Source organism: Ovis aries, chromosome 13 (assembly GCF_016772045.2).
Source record: "Ovis aries strain OAR_USU_Benz2616 breed Rambouillet chromosome 13, ARS-UI_Ramb_v3.0, whole genome shotgun sequence".
NCBI lineage: Eukaryota > Metazoa > Chordata > Mammalia > Artiodactyla > Bovidae > Ovis > Ovis aries.
In genome coordinates this window covers 7,059,666-7,077,987 of record NC_056066.1, presented here as the reverse complement: position 1 = coordinate 7,077,987, position 18,322 = coordinate 7,059,666, and the positions used below count along the sequence as shown (strand labels likewise).

At 41.7% G+C, this 18,322-nt stretch overlaps 1 protein-coding gene across 6 annotated transcripts in view; it reads left to right on the top strand.

Moving 5' to 3' along the window:
* The first annotated feature begins 4,885 nt into the window (after positions 1 to 4,885).
* The window catches only part of TASP1 (taspase 1), a 273,068-nt gene continuing 259,631 nt past the window's right edge, over positions 4,886 to 18,322 (top strand). For 5 of the 6 annotated variants that reach the window (XR_006055806.1, XM_027976480.3, XM_042230423.1 and 2 more), the window contains exon 1: positions 4,886 to 4,914. The gene's annotated coding sequence lies outside the window, so the exon portion shown is untranslated. Of the gene's footprint in view, positions 17,052 to 18,322 lie in introns of all 6 variants that reach the window. The other variant, XM_042230422.2, reaches the window with a different exon arrangement.

The window sequence follows — 18,322 nt, the reverse complement described above, 5'->3', positions numbered from 1 at the left end:
CATCACTACAAATAAAGCTAGTGGAGGTGATGGAATTTCAGTTGAGCTGTTTCAAATCCTGAAAGATGATGCTGTGAAAGTGGGGCACTCAATATGCCAGCAAATTTGGAAAACTCAGCAGTGGCCACAGGACTGGAAGAGGTCAGTTTTCATTCCAATCCCAAAGAAAGGCAATGCCAAAGAATGCTCAAACTACCTCACAATTGCACTCATCTCACATGCTAGTAAAGTAATGCTCAAAATTCTCCAAGCCAGGCTTTAGCAATACGTGAACCGTGAACTCCCTGATGTTCAAGCTGGTTTTAGAAAAGGCAGAGGAACCAGAGATCAAATTGCCAACATCCACTGGAATATCGAAAAAGCAAGAGAGTTCCAGAAAAACATCTATTTCTGCTTTATTGACTATGCCAAAGCCTTTGACTGTGTGGATCACAATAAACTGTGGAAAATTCTGAGAGAGATGGGAATACCAGACCACCTGACCAGCCTCTTGAGAAATCTGTATTCAGGTCAGGAAGCAACGGTTAGAACTGGACATGGAACAACAGACTGGTTCCAAATAGGAAAAGGAGTACGTCAAGGCTGTATATTGTCACCCTGCTTATTTAACTTCTATGCAGAGTACATCATGAGAAACGCTGGACTGGAAGAAACACAAGCTGGAATCAAGATTGCCGGGAGAAATATCAATAACCTCAGATATGCAGATGACACCACCCTTATGGCAGAAAGTGAAGAGGAGCTAAAAAGCCTCTTGATGAAAGTGAAAGAGGAGAGTGAAAAAGTTGGCTTAAAGCTCAACATTCACAAAACGAAGATCATGGCATCCGGTCCCATCACTTCATGGGAAATAAATGGGGAAACAGTGGAAACAGTGTCAGACTTTATTTTTGGGGGCTCCAAAATCACTGCAGATGGTGACTGCAGCCATGAAATTAAAAGACGCTTACTCCTTGGAAGAAAAGTTATGACCAACCTAGATAGCATATTCAAAAGCAGAGACATTACTTTGCCAACAAAGGTCCATCTAGTCAAGGCTATGGTTTTTCCCGTGGTCATGTATGGATGTGAGAGTTGGACTGTGAAGAAAGCTGAGCGCCGAAGAATTGATGCTTTTAAACTGCGATGTTGGAGAAGACTCTTGAGAGTCCCTTGGACTGCAAGGAGATCCAACCAGTCCATTTAAAGGAGATCAGTCCTAGGGGTTCTTTGGAAGGAATGATGCTAAAGCTGAATCTCCAGTACTTTGGCCACCTCATGAGAAGAGTTGACTCATTGTAAAAGACTCTGATGCTGGGAAGGATTGGGGGCAGGTGGAGAAGGGGACGACCGAGGATGAGATGGCTGGATGGCATCCTCGGACTCGATGGACGTGAGTCTGAGTGAACTCCGGGAGTTGGTGATGGATGGGGAGGCCTGGCGTGCTGTGATTCATGGGGTAGCAAAGAGTCGGACATGACTGAGCGACTGAACTGACTGACTGACTATACAGCACTAATTTTCTAAATTTTAATAACAGTTACTCCAAGAGCAAACTGGACATTTTTGGTTTATTTCATACCATGTGTCATTTATTTGAGAAAGAAGTTTGAGTCTTCACATATTTTCAGGTAACAAGCTAAATGTAATTGTTTTTCCAAGTATCATTTATGGATCTTACTATTACTTACTTATTACTTTCCTAAGTACTTCATGTAGCTTAATTTATTCCACAGAACAACTCTATGAGAGATTTGATTATTATCCTCATTTTACATCTGTGGAAACAGAGTCACAGAAAGAGAAAGTAAATTGTTCAAGGTGACTTAATTGGTAGGTGGTGGGGTTGAGATACCAACCCAGAGTCTCTTGGTTCTAGAATCCTTGTTCTTAAGCACTGCACTACCACTGTCTACTCTGCATTAAACACTCTTTTCCTTCTTATTTAAACCATTTAATATAGGGCCCTACATTTCCTTTTCAGTCCAGAATTCTGTTTTTATAGATAACTTTCACAATAGACCTTTTAAATACTATTTTATTTTTGTTTGTAGAGAAGAATATTAGCAGAAAAATATGTTGGAGAATACAAAAGTTAGTAAAATGGATTTGGAATTACTGGAAGTTGAGAAGTCTTTCCTGTACATTTAACACATACTTTCATCTAGGAATCCCAGGGGAATTAGTTCTGCTGTCTCACTCCCATACTAGCCCCAAACTGCCTTTCCGACTTCCATTCTTGATTGCTGGCAGTACATGTATTGATGGCTCCCCTCTCCAGAGGTACTCCTTCCATCACCCTCCCCATTCCACCTCTGCAGTTAGGCTAAAGAGAAAGTCCCTCTGGTTCAGTCAGTCAGTTCAGTTGCTCAGTCGTGTCTGACTCTTTGAGACCCCATGAATCGCAGCACCCCAGGCCTCCCTGTCCATCATCAACTCCTGGAGTTCACTCAGACTTGCGTCCATCGAGTCAGTGATGCCATCCAGCCATCTCATCCTCTGTTGTCCTCTGCTCCTCCTGCCCCCAATACCTCCCAGTATCAGAGTCTTTTCCAATGAATCAACTCTTTGCATGAGGTGGCCAAAGTACTTCGGTATCATTCCCTCCAAAGAAATCCCAGGGCTGATTTCCTTCAGAAAGGACTGGTTGGATCTCCTTGCAGTCCAAGGGACTCTCAAGAGTCTTCTCCAACATCGCAGTTTAAAAGCATCAGTTCTTCGGCGCTCAGCTTTCTTCACAGTCCAACTCTCACATCCATATATGACCACTGGAAAAACCACAGCCTTGACTAGATGGACCTTTGTTGGCAAAGTCATGTCTCTGCTTTTGAATATGCTATCTAGGTTGGTCATAACTTTTCTTCCAAGGAGTAAGCATCTTTTAATTTCATGGCTGCAGTCACTATCTGCAGTGATTTGGAGCCCCCAAAAATGAAGTCTGACACTGTTTCCACTGTTTCCCACCTATTTCCCATGAAGTGATGGGACCAAATGCCATGATCTTCGTTTTGTGAATGTTGAGCTTTAAGCCAACTTTTTCACTCTCCTCTTTCATTTCATCAAGAGGCTTTTCAGTTCCTCTTCACTTTCTGCCATAAGGGTGGTGTCATCTGCATATCTGAGGTTATTGATATTTCTCTCGGCAATTTTGATTCCAGCTTGTGCTTCTTCCAGCCCAGCGTTTCTCATGATGTACTGTGCATATAAGTTAAATAAGCAGGGTGACAATATACAGCCTTGACGTACTCCTTTTCCTATTTGGAACCAGTCTGTTGTTCCATGTCCAGTTCTAACCGTTGCTTCCTGACCTGAATACAGATTTCTCAAGAGGCTGGTCAGGTGGTCTGGTATTCCCATCTCTCTCAGAATTTTCCACAGTTTATTGTGATCCACACAGTCAAAGGCTTTGGCATAGTCAATAACGCAGAAATAGATGTTTTTCTGGAACTCTCTTGCTTTTTCGATATTCCAGTGGATGTTGGCAATTTGATCTCTTGTTCCTTTGCCTTTTCTAAAACCAGCTTGAACATCTGGAAGTTCATGGTTCACATATTGCTGAAGCCTGGCTTGGAGAATTTTGAGCATTACTTTACTAGTGTGTGAGATGAGTGCAATTGTGAGGTAGTTTGAGCATTCTTTGGCATTGCCCTCTGTTTCAGTGATTCTCAAATTTTAGGTGCATCTGAATCACTTGAATGGCTTGTTAAAGCAGATATTTGGGTCCCAAACTATTGCCCAAATCTTGGCTCTCTGTGCATCAATACCAAACAGAAATATAGAAACAGAGTTTTCCAGGGGAAGGAAAGAGTGGTTTTATTACATTATCAGGCAAAGGGGAAACACAGTAGGTCTCACGAACTGTGTCCACCTCACTGGTGAGCAGGGAGAGGTCATAACATCAGGAAAGAGCATGTGATAAGGATCAAGAGATTAGAGTCTTCTTTCCTTCTGCTGTTTCAAAAGGGTGGGGTTGCTGACAAGATTAGGGTGTGTGCAGGGTCCTGGGTGGTCCTCTCCTAATCTTGAAGAACCACTCTGGTCTCTTTAACCTTGCTTCTGGTGGTTTCCTTGCTGTTTCTCCTTTGATCAGCAACTATCCTGCCCTTTGGAACTCAGAGAAGGTCGTGGAGGTGAGTCTCAGCTACCGAATGGGTGACAAAAAGACCTCCATGCCCAGGAGCCCCGCAGGGCCCTGTTATGCTAGCAGAAAACCCAAAGTTTCTGACTGAGGAAGTCTGAGGTGTGGCCCAAGGATTCATATTTTTGGTAAGATTCCAGGTGATGCTGAAGCTGCTCATGTTGAGGACCACATTTTGAAAACTATTAAGTACAGAATAGGTTTAATGGTGGTTACACGGCAGATGATTCATGTTAATAGTTACAAGGAAACATGAAAGAGATTACATGTTACTATCAATAGATCTTGGTCTTAGATGCTAGATGGTAAAAGAAAGGCCACTCCCACTTTCATCCTCCCCAGAGCTAGGCTAGTCCCTGTCTCCCACGTGTAATTCAGTCAGAACTCTAGTTATCCCTACGGTGTAGTGGGGAGGGGCGGGCTGCAAGGAGTGGATGAAATTAAGCTTGTCAGTGACACCTCAGTAAGTGGTGACTGGTTTAATTTGACATCACGTTGCTAGGATACCGACCTGATCAGAAGATCACAGCCTTCTGGCTCATTAAGGGGCTGGGAGAGAGGCGAGAGCGCTTGCGCAGCTCAAAAGTCGGCTCTAGGTGGGGTCTTCCCGGCACCTCTGCGGCCAGGTGAGCCGCGCCAGAGTAGGGGGCGGGGGCAGAGCCGCCTGTGGGCGGCTGCTTCCGGACACGTGGCTGCGCTCGGGCCCAATGGGGGAGCTTGACGTCATCCCCGCTTCCTCACCCTGGCAACGGGAGGGAGGCTACTTCCGGTGCTCTGAGGGCTCTGGGCTGATGCGGGTGAGTGTCCCTCCTTCTCACGCTGTCCGCACGGCTGCGGTCGCCGCGCGCTCGCTCTGCCCTGGCGCCGCGCGCTCTCCAGGGCGTGCTCTCTGGGCCGGGGGCGGGCGGCGCGCAGGATGCTCCTCGCCGAGGGCGGTGCCGGAGGAACGGGACCCGAGGCGTCCCTCTTCCCGGAGCCCTGGTCGCGCGTGGGGCCCGTCCCGGCGCCCGCTCCCAGCGGCTGCGGCCCGGCGGCCTCCTCCCCTCTGCGGGGAAGGGGCCGCCTGTGTTTGGGGAGGGGGTCCTGGCAGTCCCTCACGCTCCGCGCGGTCTCGCGCTGCGGTTTCTCCGAGTTCCAGGTTCCCGGAGAGCAGGGAGTGTGCGCCCCGGTCCTGTGTGGCCGGTCGGGGCGGAGCAGCCCCGTAGTGTGTTAGAGCCCCGCGGGAAGTTAGCGTTTACTGCTCAGCTGGGAAAGGGAGAGGAAAGGACCGAGAGGATGGAGCAGGAGTAACCTGGGAGGAGGGTGGGGAACAGGAATTGGAGGTGCCTTGGAAATAGAGGGCATCGTGTTTCCGGGAGGAGGGAGTTCAGCTTCATTCGCCTCTGGAGGGGAGGGGAGGGGAATGCAAAGTATTTTTGGGGACCGTGTGACTGGGATCACTGTACACGAAACTAAGGAATTTTTATACACTTGGGAGTTTAATAATTTGCTTTTGTGTTTGAATAAAGCTCCCCCTACCCCCCGCGCTTATAAAAAAAGCAGTGCATGCTTATTAACGAATGTTTGGAAAATGCAGAAATATTTAAGAAGAGATCATCTGTGATTCCACCAGCCCAGCATTTTGATCTTTCTACGTTTTAAAAAATTGCAGATTCTTAACCTACATAGGATTATGAAAGTGAAAGTCGCTCAGTCCTGTCCGACTCTTTGCAACACCATGGACTCTCCAGTCCATGTAATTCTCCAGGCCAGAATACTGGAGTGGGTAGCCTTTCCCTTCTCCAGGGGATCTTCCCAACCCAGGAGGAACCCAGGTCTCCCGCACTGCAGGTGGATTCTTTACCAGCTGAGCCACGAGGGAAGCCCACTTAGGATTACAGTGTGTATAAAATATGATTCCAACTAAGAAGCATGTGTTTTGTGCATTGCATCTGTTGCATGAATTTTTTGAGATAGTCATAAAATCCCACCCTTTGAAATTTAAATTTCAGCGACTTTTAGTATATTCACAACTTGTGCACCCATCATCAGTATCTAACTCCATGACGTTTTCATCACCTCCAAAACACTCTACCCATTACAGTTGCTCCTCCTTGGATCTCCTTTCCCCTTGTTCCCCCATCTTTTGGCAACCAGTAGTCCACTTTGTGTCTATGGATTTTCCTGTTCTGGACATTTCATGTAAATGGAATCATAAAATATGGGGCTTTTTGTTGTCTTGCCTTCTTTCACCCAGCATAGTGTTTTCAAGGTACATCCACTTGTATTATGTATCAGGACTTAGCCTTCTTTTTATGGTCGAATAATATTCCATTATATAAATATGCCACATTTTGTTTATCCATCATCAGTTGATGAACATTTGGATTGTTTCCACTTCTTGATTGTTATTAATAATTCTGCTATAAACATCCATGTACAAGTTTTTGTGTGAACATGTATCTTCAGTTTTCTTAGCTATGTACCTAGGAATGAAATTGCTGGGTCATGTGGGAACTGTTTATCTTTTTGAGAACTGCCAGGTGTCTTCCAGAGTGGCCTGCATAAGTGGGATATAAGGGTTCTGATTTCTGCTTATCCTTGTTGGCATTTATTCTGTCTTTTTGATTATAGCCTTCCATTGGTTGTGAAATGGCATCTTGTAGTTTTGATTTGCATATCCTTGATGTCTGATAATGTCGAGTGTCTTTTCTTTGTGCTTATTGGCCCTTTGTATGTCTTTGGAGAAATGTCCATTCAATTCCTTTGCCCATTAAAAAAATTTTTTTTTAAAGAAAATTTTAAGTTGTATGAGTTCTTTATATAGTCTGGACACAAATCCCCTTTCAGATTTGCAGTATTTCTTCCGTTCCATACTCCCTCCCCCCACCATTTTGTGGAGTATCTTCACTTCCTTGAATGGTGTTCCTTGAAGTGCAAATGTTAAAAATTTTGGTGAAGTCCCATTTATATGTGAGTTTTGTTTATGTTTGTGCTTTTGGTGTTATGTGTAAAATCATTACCAAATCCAGGTTCATGAAGGTTTACTTTTTTTTTTTCCCCATAAGTTTTATGTAGTTTTAGCTCTTACATTTAGGTCTTGATCTATGTAGAGTTAATTTTTGTATATGGTGTGAGGTAGGAGTCCAGCTTTATTTTTGTGCATGTGACTCTCCAGTTTTCCTAGCACCATTTGTTGAAAAGACTGTCTTTTCCCCATTGAATGACCTTTGGCACCTTAAAAAAACCAAGTTGACCATAAATACATAGATACTTTAAGTTAGGTATTTAGGTCACTCTAAGATTTTTGTTTTTCTAAATTATCCTATGTTAAACACAGCTTAAAAGGCATAAAGCTTTTTCTATATTTAAAATTATTTTGGTAGAAAGCATCCTCAGAAGTGGAATTACTGGGTCAAAGATGAAATAAGTATTATTTGGAGCTTATTTAATGAGGCATTAAAGCTTCAGTCTCATGATAAGAGCAACAAGCTTCATTAGCTGCTGTAGCTTAAGGGCTGGATTTCTCTAAAAGCCTTTGCTGTAATAAATGGATTCCATGACTTCCTCCTTCAACTGCTTCTAAAAGGCTCAGTAAACCTAGAGTGAAAACCTTCAACACCAGAGGCAAACACGACATGTGGTAGTCTTCTAAATGGCTTAAAAAAAAAAAAGAAATAGTGTCATCACATGCCGCAGGAATATGAAACAATATTTGAGAGAAATGGAGTCAAGATTTAGACCTTAAATCAGTGCCATGAAAGTCCCTGAAGCAAAAACAGTGTTTTATTCTGAATTTCTCTTCTGGTCTTGATAATCAAGTTAATTTACATTCATCTTGGTCACAGAGACAGCGAACTTAAATCTTCTCCTTTTAGTAAATCAGTTCAGATCAGTCACGCAGTCGTGTCTGACTCTTTGCTACCCCAGGAATTGCAGTGCGCCAGGCCTCCCTGTCCGTCACCAACTCCCAGAGTTCACCCAAACTCATGTCCATCAAGTCAGTGATGCCATCCAGCCATTTCATCCTCTGTCCTCCCCTTCTCCTCCTGCGCCCAATCCCTCCCAGCATCAGGGTCATTTCCAATGAGTCAACTCTTTGCATGAGGTGGCCAAAGTATTGGAGTTGCAGCTTTAACATCAGTCCTTTCAATAAACACCCAGGACTGATCTCCTTTAGGAAGGACTGGTTGGGTCTTCTTGCAGTCCAAGGGACTCTCAAGAGTCTTCTCCAACACCACAGTTCAAAAGCATCAATTCTTTGGCGCTCAGCTTTCTTCACAGTCCACCTCTCACATCCATTCATGACCACTGGAAAACCATAGCCTTGACTAGACAGACCTTTGTTGGCAAAGTAATGTATCTGCTTTTGAATATGCTATCTAGGTTGGTCATAACTTTCCTTTCAAGGAGTAAGCGTCTTTTAATTTCATGGCTACAATCACCATCTGCAGTGATTTTGGACCCCCCCCCCCCCAAAGAAGTCTGACAATGTTTCCACTGTTTCCCCATCTATTTCCCATGAAGTGATGGGACCAGATGCCATGATCTTTGTTTTCTGAATGTTGAGCTTTAAGCCAACATTTTCACTCTCCTCTTTCACTTTCATCAAGGCCCTTTGGTTCTTCTTCACTTTTTGCCATAAGGGTGGTGTCATCTGCATATCTGAGGTTATTGATATTTCTCCTGGCAATCTTGACTCCAGGTTGTTCTTCCTCCAGCCCAGCGTTTCTCATGATGTACTCTGCATATAAGTTAAATAAGCAGGGTGACAATATACAGTGTTGATGTACTCCTTTTCCTATTTGGAACCAGTCTGTTGTTTCATGTCCAGTTCTAACTGTTGCTTCCTGACCTGCATATAGATTTCTCAAGAGGCAGGTCAGGTGGTTTGGTATTCCCATCTCTTTCAGAATTTTCCACAGTTTCTTGTGATCCACACAGTCAAAGGCTTTGGCATAGTCAATAAAGCAGAAATAGATGTTTTCTGGAACTCTCTTGCTTTTTCCATGATCCAGCAGATGTTGGCAATTTGATCTCTGGTTCCTCTGCCTTTTCTAAAACCAGCTTGAATGTCTGGAAGTTCACAGTTCACGTATTGCTAAAGCCTGGCTTGGAGAATTTTAAGCATTACTTTACTAGCGTGTGAGATGAGTGCAGTACACTGCAGTTCAGTTCAGTTGTTCTGTCGTGTCCAACTCTTTGCGACCCCATGAATTGCAGCACACCAGGCCTCCCTGTCTATCACCAACTCCTGAAGTTCACTCAGACTCACGTCTATCAAGTCGGTGATGCCATCCAGCCAACTCATCCTCTGTCGTCCCCTTCTCTTCCTGCCCCCAATCCCTCCCAGTATCAGAGTCTTTTCCAATGAGTCAACTCTTTGCATGAGGTGGCCGAAGTATTGGAGTTTCAGCTTTAGCATCAGACCTTCCAAAGAACACCCAGGACTGATCTCCTTCAGAATGGACTGGTTGGATCTCCTTGCAGTCCAAGGGACTCTCAAGAGTCTTCTCCAACACCACGGTTCAAAAGCATCAATTCTTCGGCGCTCAGCTTTCTTCACAGTCCAACTCTCACATCCATACATGACCACTGGAAAAACCATAGCCTTGACTAGATGGACTTTTGTTGGCAAAGTAATGTCTCTGCTTTTGAATATGCTATCTAGGTTGGTGAGATGAGTGCAATTGTGCAGTAGTTTGAACATTCTTTGGCATTGCCTTTCTTTGGATTGGAATGAAAACTGACCTTTTCCAGTCCTGTGGCCAGTGCTGAATTTTCCAAATTTGCTGGCATATTGAGTACAGAACTTTCACAACATCATCTTTCAGGATTTGAAATAACTCAACTGGAATTCCATCACTTCCACCAGCCTTGTTCATAGTGATGCTTTCTAAGGCCCACTTAACTTCACATTCCAGGATGTCTGGCTCTAGATGAGTGATCACACCATCATGCTTATCCAGATCGTGAAGATCCTTCTTGTACAGTTCTTCCATATATTCTTGCCACCTCTTCTTAATATCTTTTGCTTCTGTTAGGTCCATACCATTTCTGTCCTTTATTGAGCCCATCTTTGCATGAAATGTTCCCTTGGTATCTCTAATTTTCTTGAAGAGATCTCTAGTCTTTCGCAGTCTGTTTTCCTCTATTTCTTTGCATTGACCACTGAGGAAGGCTTTCTTTTCTCTTCTTGCTGTTCTTTGGAACTCTGCATTCAGATGCTTATATCATTCCTTTTCTCCTTTGCTTTTCACCTCTCTTCTTTTCACAGCTATTTGTAAGGCCTCCCCAGACAGCTATTTTGCTTTTTTGCATTTCTCTTCCATGGGAATGGTCTTGATTTCTGTCTCCTGTACAATGTCATGAACCACTGTCCATAGTTCATCAGGCACTCTGTCTATCAGATCTAGTCCCTTAAATCTAATTCTCACTTCCACTTTAGAATCTTAAAGGATTTGATTTAGTTCCTACCTGAATGGTTTAGTGGTTTTCCCTAACTTCTTCAATTTAAGTCTGAATTTGGCAATAAGGAGTTCATGATCTGAGCCACAGTCAGCTCCTGGTCTTGTTTTTGCGAACTGTATAGAGCTTCTTCATCTGTGGCTGCAAAGAATATAATCAGTATGATTTCGGTGTTGACCATCTGGTGATGTCCATGTGTAGAGGTTTCTCTTGTGTTGTTGGAAGAGGGTGTTTGCTATGAGTGCATCCTCTTGGCAAAACTAGTAGCCTTTGCCCTGCTTCATTCTGTACTCCAAGGCCAAATTTGCCTGTTACTCCAGGTGTTTCTTGACTTCCAACTTTTGCATTCCAGTCCCCTGTAATGAAAAGGACTTCTTTTTTTGGGTGTTAGTTCTTTTTTTTTTTTTTTTTGTTTTGTTTTGTTTTTAGTTTTTTATTTTTTAAATTTTAAAATCTTTAATTCTTACATGCATTCCCAAACATGAACCCCCCTCCCACCTCCCTCCCTATAACATCTTTCTGGGTCATCCCCATGCACCAGCCCCAAGCATGCTGCATCCTGCGTCAGACATAGACTGGCGATTCAATTCACATGATAGTATACATGTTAGAATGTCATTCTCCCAAATCATCCCACCCTCTCCCTCTCCCTCTGAGTCCAAAAGTCCGTTATACACATCTGTGTCTCTTTCCCTGTCTTGCATACAGGGTCGTCATTGCCATCTTCCTAAATTCCATATATATGTGTTAGTATACTGTATTGGTGTTTTTCTTTCTGGCTTACTTCACTCTGTATAATCGGCTCCAGTTTCATCCATCTCATCAGAACTGATTCAAATGAATTCTTTTTAATGGCTGAGTAATACTCCATTGTGTATATGTACCACAGCTTTCTTATCCATTCATCTGCTGATGGACATCTAGGTTGTTTCCATGTCCTGGCTATTATAAACAGTGCTGCGATGAACATTGGGGTACATGTGTCTCTTTCCATTCTGGTTTCCTCGGTGTGTATGCCCAGCAGTGGGATTGCTGGGTCATAAGGTAGTTCTATTTGCAATTTTTTAAGGAATCTCCACACTGTTCTCCATAGTGGCTGTACTAGTTTGCATTCCCACCAGCAGTGTAGGAGGGTTCCCTTTTCTCCACACCCTCTCCAGCATTTATTGCTTGCAGATTTTTGGATCGCAGCCATTCTGACTGGTGTGAAGTGGTACCTCATTGTGGTTTTGATTTGCATTTCTCTAATAATGAGTGATGTTGAGCATCTTTTCATGTGTTTGTTAGCCATCCGTATGTTTTCTTTGGAGAAATGTCTATTTAGTTCTTTGGCCCATTTTTTGATTGGGTCGTTTATTTTCTGGAGTTGAGCTGCAGAAGTTGCTTGTATATTTTTGAGATTAGTTGTTTGTCAGTTGCTTCATTTGCTATTATTTTCTCCCATTCAGAAGGCTGTCTTTTCACCTTGCTTATATTTTCCTTTGTTGTGCAGAAGCTTTTAATTTTAATTAGATCCCATTTGTTTATTTTTGCTTTGATTTCCAGAATTCTGGGAGGTGGATCATAGAGGATCCTGCTGTGATTTATGTCTGAGAGTGTTTTGCCTATGTTCTCCTCTAGGAGTTTTATAGTTTCTGATCTTACATTTAGATCTTTAATCCATTTTGAGTTTATTTTTGTGTGCGGTGTTAGAAAGTGATCTAGTTTCATTCTTTTACAAGTGGTTGACCAGTTTTCCCAGCACCACTTGTTAAAGAGATTGTCTTTACTCCATTGTATATTCTTGCCTCCTTTGTCAAAGATAAGGTGTCCATATGTGTGTGGATTTATCTCTGGGCTTTCTATTTTGTTCCATTGATCTATATGTCTGTCTTTGTGCCAGTACCATACTGTCTTGATGGCTGCGGCTTTGTAGTAGAGCCTGAAGTCAGGCAAGTTGATTCCTCCAGTTCCATTCTTCTTTCTCAAGATTGCTTTGGCTATTTGAGGTTTTTGTATTTCCATACAAATCTTGAAATTATTTGTTCTAGTTCTGTGAAAAATGTGGCTGGTAGCTTGATAGGGATTGCATTGAATTTGTAAATTGCTTTGGGTAGTATACTCATTTTCACTATATTGATTCTTCCAATCCATGAACATGGTATATTTCTCCATCTATTAGTGTCCTCTTTGATTTCTTTCATCAGTGTTTTATAGTTTTCTATATATAGGTCTTTAGTTTCTTTAGGTAGATATATTCCTAAGTATTTTATTCTTTTCGTTGCAATGGTGAATGGAATTGTTTCCTTAATTTCTTTTTCTACTTTCTCATTATTCGTGTATAGGAATGCAAGGGATTTCTGTGTGTTGATTTTATATCCTGCAACTTTACTATATTCATTGATTAGCTCTAGTAATTTTCTGGTGGAGTCTTTAGGGTTTTCCATGTAGAGGATCATGTCATCTGCAAACAGTGAGAGTTTTACTTCTTCTTTTCCAATTTGGATTCCTTTTATTTCTTTTTCTGCTCTGATTGCTGTGGCCAAAACTTCCAGAACTATGTTGAATAGTAGCGGTGAAAGTGGGCACCCTTGTCTTGTTCCTGACTTTAGGGGAAATGCTTTCAATTTTTCACCATTGAGGATAATGTTTGCTGTGGGTTTGTCATAGATAGCTTTTATTATGTTGAGATATGTTCCTTCTATTCCTGCTTTCTGGAGAGTTTTTATCATAAATGGATGTTGAATTTTGTCAAAGGCCTTCTCTGCATCTATTGAGATAATCATATGGTTTTTATTTTTCAATTTGTTAATGTGGTGAATTACATTGATTGATTTGCGGATATTGAAGAATCCTTGCATCCCTGGGATAAAGCCCACTTGGTCATGGTGTATGATCTTTTTAATGTGTTGTTGGATTCTGATTGCTAGAATTTTGTTGAGGATTTTTGCATCTATGTTCATCAGAGATATTGGCCTGTAGTTTTCTTTTTTGTGACATCTTTGTCAGGTTTTGGTATTAGGGTGATGGTGGCCTCATAGAATGAGTTTGGAAGTTTACCTTCCTCTGCAATTTTCTGGAAGAGTTTGAGTAGGATAGGTGTTAGCTCTTCTCGAAATTTTTGGTAGAATTCAGCTGTGAAGCCATCTGGACCTGGGCTTTTGTTTGCTGGAAGATTTCTGATTACAGTATCAATTTCCGTGCTTGTGATGGGTCTGTTAAGATTTTCGATTTCTTCCTGGTTCAGTTTTGGAAAATTGTACTTTTCTAAGAATTTGTCCATTTCTTCCACGTTGTCCATTTTATTGGCATACAACTGCTGATAGTAGTCTCTTATGATCCTTTGTATTTCTGTGTTGTCTGTTGTGATCTCTCCATTTTCATTTCTAATTTTATTGATTTGATTTTTCTCTCTTTGCTTCTTGATGAGTCTGGCTAATGGTTTGTCAATTTTATTTATCCTTTCAAAGAACCAGCTTTTGGCTTTGTTGATTTTTGCTATGGTCTCTTTTGTTTCTTTTGCATTTATTTCTGCCCTAATTTTTAAGATTTCTTTCCTTCTACTCACTCTGGGGTTCTCCAACTCTTCCTTTTCTAGTTGCTTTAGTTGTAGAGTTAGGTTATTTATTTGACTTTTTCTTGTTTCTTGAGGTATGCCTGTATTGCTATGAACTTTCCTCTTAGCACTGCTTTTATAGTGTCCCACAGGTTTTGGGTTGTTGTGTTTTCATTTTCATTAGTTTCTATGCATATTTTGATTTCTTTTTTGATTTCTTCTGTGATTTGTTGGTTATTCAGAAGTGTGTTGTTCAACCTCCATATGTTGGAATTTTTAATAGTTTTTCTTCTGTAATTGAGATCTAATCTTAATGCATTATGGTCAGAAAAGATGCTTGGAATGATTTCGATTTTTTGAATTTATCAAGTTTAGATTTATGGCCCAGGATGTGATCTATCCTGGAGAAGGTTCCATGAGCACTTGAAAAAAGGTGAAATTCGTTGTTTTGGGGTGAAATGTCCTATAGATATCAATTAGGTCTAACTGATCTAATGTATCATTTAAAGTTTGCGTTTCTTTGTTAATTTTCTGTTTAGTTGATCTGTCCATAGGTGTGAGTGGGGTATTAAAGTCTCCCACTATTATTGTGTTATTGTTGATTTCCCCTTTCATACTTGTTAGCAATTGTCTTACGTATTGTGGTGCTCCTATATTGGGTGCATATATATTTATAATTGTTATATCTTCTTCTTGGATTGTTCCTTTGATCATTATGTAGTGGCCTTCTTTGTCTCTTTTCACAGCCTTTGTTTTAAAGTCTATTTTATCGGATATGAGTATTGCCACTCCTGCTTTCTTTTGGTCTCTATTCGCGTGGTATATCTTTTTCCAACCCTTCACTTTCAGTCTGTATGTGTCCCTTGTTTTGAGGTGGGTCTCTTGTAAGCAGCATATAGAGGGGTCTTGTTTTTGTATCCATTCGGCCAGTCTTTGTCTTTTGGTTGGGGCGTTCAACCCATTTATGTTTAAGGTAATTATTGATAAGTATGATCCCGTTGCCATTTACTTTATTGTTTTGGGTTCGGGTTTATACACCCTTTCGTGTTTCCTGTCTAGAGGATATCCTTTAGAATTTGTTGGAGAGCTGGTTTGGTGGTGCTGAATTCTCTCAGCTTTTGCTTGTCTGTAAAGCTTTTGATTTCTCCTTCGTATTTGAATGAGATCCTTGCTGGGTACAGTAATCTGGGCTGTAGGTTATTGTCTTTCATCACTTTAAGTATGTCTTGCCATTCCCTCCTGGCCTGAAGAGTTTCTATTGACAGATCAGCTGTTATCCTTATGGGAATCCCCTTGTGTGTTATTTGTTGTTTTTCCCTTGCTGCTTTTAATATTTGTTCTTTGTGTTTGATCTTTGTTAATTTGATTAATATGTGTCTTGGGGTGTTTCGCCTTGGGTTTATCCTATTTGGGACTCTCTGTGTTTCTTGGACTTGGGTGATTATTTCCTTCCCCATTTTAGGGAAGTTTTCAACTATTATCTCCTCAAGGATTTTCTCATGATCTTTCTTTCTGTCTTCTTCTTCTGGGACTCCTATAATTCGAATGTTGGAGCGTTTCATATTGTCCTGGAGGTCTCTGAGATTGTCCTCGTTTCTTTTAATTCGTTTTTCTTGTTTCCTCTCTGATTCATTTATTTCTACCATTCTATCTTCTATTTCACTAATCCTATCTTCTGCCTCCGTTATTCTACTATTTGTTGCCTCCAGTGTGTTTCTGATCTCATTTATTGTGTTATTCATTATATTTTGACTCTTTTTTATTTCTTCTAGGTCCTTGTTAAACCTTTCTTGCATCTTCTCAATCCTTGTCTCTAGGCTATTTATCTGTGTTTCCATTTTGATTTCAAGATTTTGGATCATTTTCACTATCAATATTCGGAATTCCTTCTCCGGTAGATTCCCTACTTCTTCCTCTTTTGTTTGATTTGGTGGGCAACTCTCCTGTTCCTTTACCTGCTGAGTATTCCTCTGTCTCTTCATCTTGGTTATATTGCTGCGTTTGGGGTGGCCTTTTTATATTCTGATAATTTGTGGAGTTCTCTTTATTATGGAGCTTCCTCACTTTGGGTGGGGTTCTATCAGTGGCTTGTCAAGGTTTCCTGGTTAGGGAGGCTTGTGTTGGAGTTTCGGTGGGTGGAGCTGGGTTTCTTCTCTCTGGAGTGCAGTGGAGTGACCCGTAATGGGTTATGAGACATCAAAGGTTTTGGGATAATTTTGAGCTGCCTGTATATTGAGGCTCAGGGGAGTGTTCCTGTGTTGCTGGAGAATTTGTGTGGTATGTCTTGTTTTGGAACTTGTTGGCCCTTGGGTGGAGCTTGGTTTCAGTGTAGGTATGAAGGCTTTTGATGAGCTCCTATTGCTTAATGTTCCCTGAATTCAAGAGTTCTCTAATGTTTTCAGGCTTTGGGTTTAAGCTTCCTGCTTCTGGTTTTCAGTTTTATTTTCACAGTAGCCTCTAGACTTCTCCATCTATACAGCACCGATGATTAAACATCTAGGTTAAAGATGAAAAGTTTCTCCACCTTGAGGGACACTCAGAGAGGTTCACTGAGTTACAAGGAGAAGAGAAGATGGAGGGGGTAGTTAGAGGTAACTGGAATGAGATGTGGTGAGATCAAGAGAGGAGAGAGCAAGCTAGCCAGTAGTTACTTCCTTATGTGCGCTCTATAGTCTGGACCGCTCAGAGGTATTTACAGAGTTATACGGGGAAGAGGAGAGGGAGGAAGTAGACAGAGGTGACCAGGAGGATAAGAGAGAGGAATGAGTAGGAGAGAGACAAATCCTGCCAGTAACCAGTTCCTTAAGGTGTTCTCTACCGTCTGGAACACACAGAGATTCACAGAGTTGGATAGAGAAGAGATGGGGGAGAAAAGAGACAGAGGCCACCTGGTGGAGAAAAAGGAGAGTCCAGAGGAGGAGAGAGTGGTCAAGCCAGTAATCTCGCTCTCAGGTAAACTGGGGTAGTGAAGTTTGGGTTTTTAAATGTACAAAATTGACAACAAAGATTAAAAATCTGTTTTTGAAGACAATGGTCTGCTTTTCTGGTTGCCTGATGTCCTCTGCCAGCCTACAGAAGTTGTTTTGTGGAGTTTGCTCGGCGTTGAAATGTTCTTTTGAGGAATTTGTGAGGGAGAACGTGATCTTCCCGTCCTATTCCTCCGCCATCTTTCCCTCCCTCTGGGTGTTAGTTCTAAAAGGTCTTGTAGGTCTTCATAAATCTTTTCAACTTCAGCTTCTTCAGCATTACTGTTAACCAGTTAAAAGAAAAAAATCAAATACAGAAGGTTATTAGATAGAGAAAAATCAAGTTTCCCCTTCTTCCTTGCCCCTCCCTCTTCTCTAGTCTCCCAGTACTCTTGAGAGGAATTTGTGGGACTATTGTTTGTGTCTGTGTAGGCTAGTTCATATTGAAGTATCTCTGGAGAGGGTATATAGAACATTATACATTTTAAGGCTCTTGATACTGTCTGACACATTCCATTTCAAAATGGTTACATCAGTTTATGATGGCAGTACAGTGCTAGTTTTTTTTCTTTTTTCGTAGCTCTTTGAATATTCTTTCTTTAATATTGGCTATCCAGTTTATATTTCCTCTCTTATGTGTTGCCTGCTCGTGTCTTTTGGCATGCTATTTGTCTTGATTGGCATTGTCCTTTATGAGATTTACTTTGGCAGCCTTTTTTAGATGATTGTTTTACGACAGCATGGATTTGGGGAGAAAAGTTAATATGCTTTCTGTAACACGTATGCTAAGAGATATGTGAGCTGAGCGAAGGTCAAGGCAGTAGGAAAAAGGAAGTTAAAAGCTCCAGAAGAAATCTATAGGATTTGGAAACTGGGCAGTGTCCAAGATGACAATAAGGTGAGTTAGGAAGGATTGGGCTATTAAAAGTAAGGTGTAATGTAGACAGAATTAGATTTCTGGGGCAAAGTGAATTTGTTTTGGGTAGGCGAAGAGTTTTGAGGATCCAGGTTGAGCTCTCCAGGAGACTTATGGCTAGAGCTTAAGAGGCAGAGTTAGGAATCATCTGGTTTACTGAGGGGATCGTTTTGAAAGCTTGATACTGAATGAAGTTACTGAAGGAGGCATTTGAGACGTCAGTCTTTGGACATTCTGCTTGAAAGTCAGGCAAGAGAACAAAGCTGGGAGGGGTCAGAGGGGCCTTGAAGAGCTAGGATAGTTGATTGGCATGCTTGCCAAGGAGAACAGGACATCTAGAG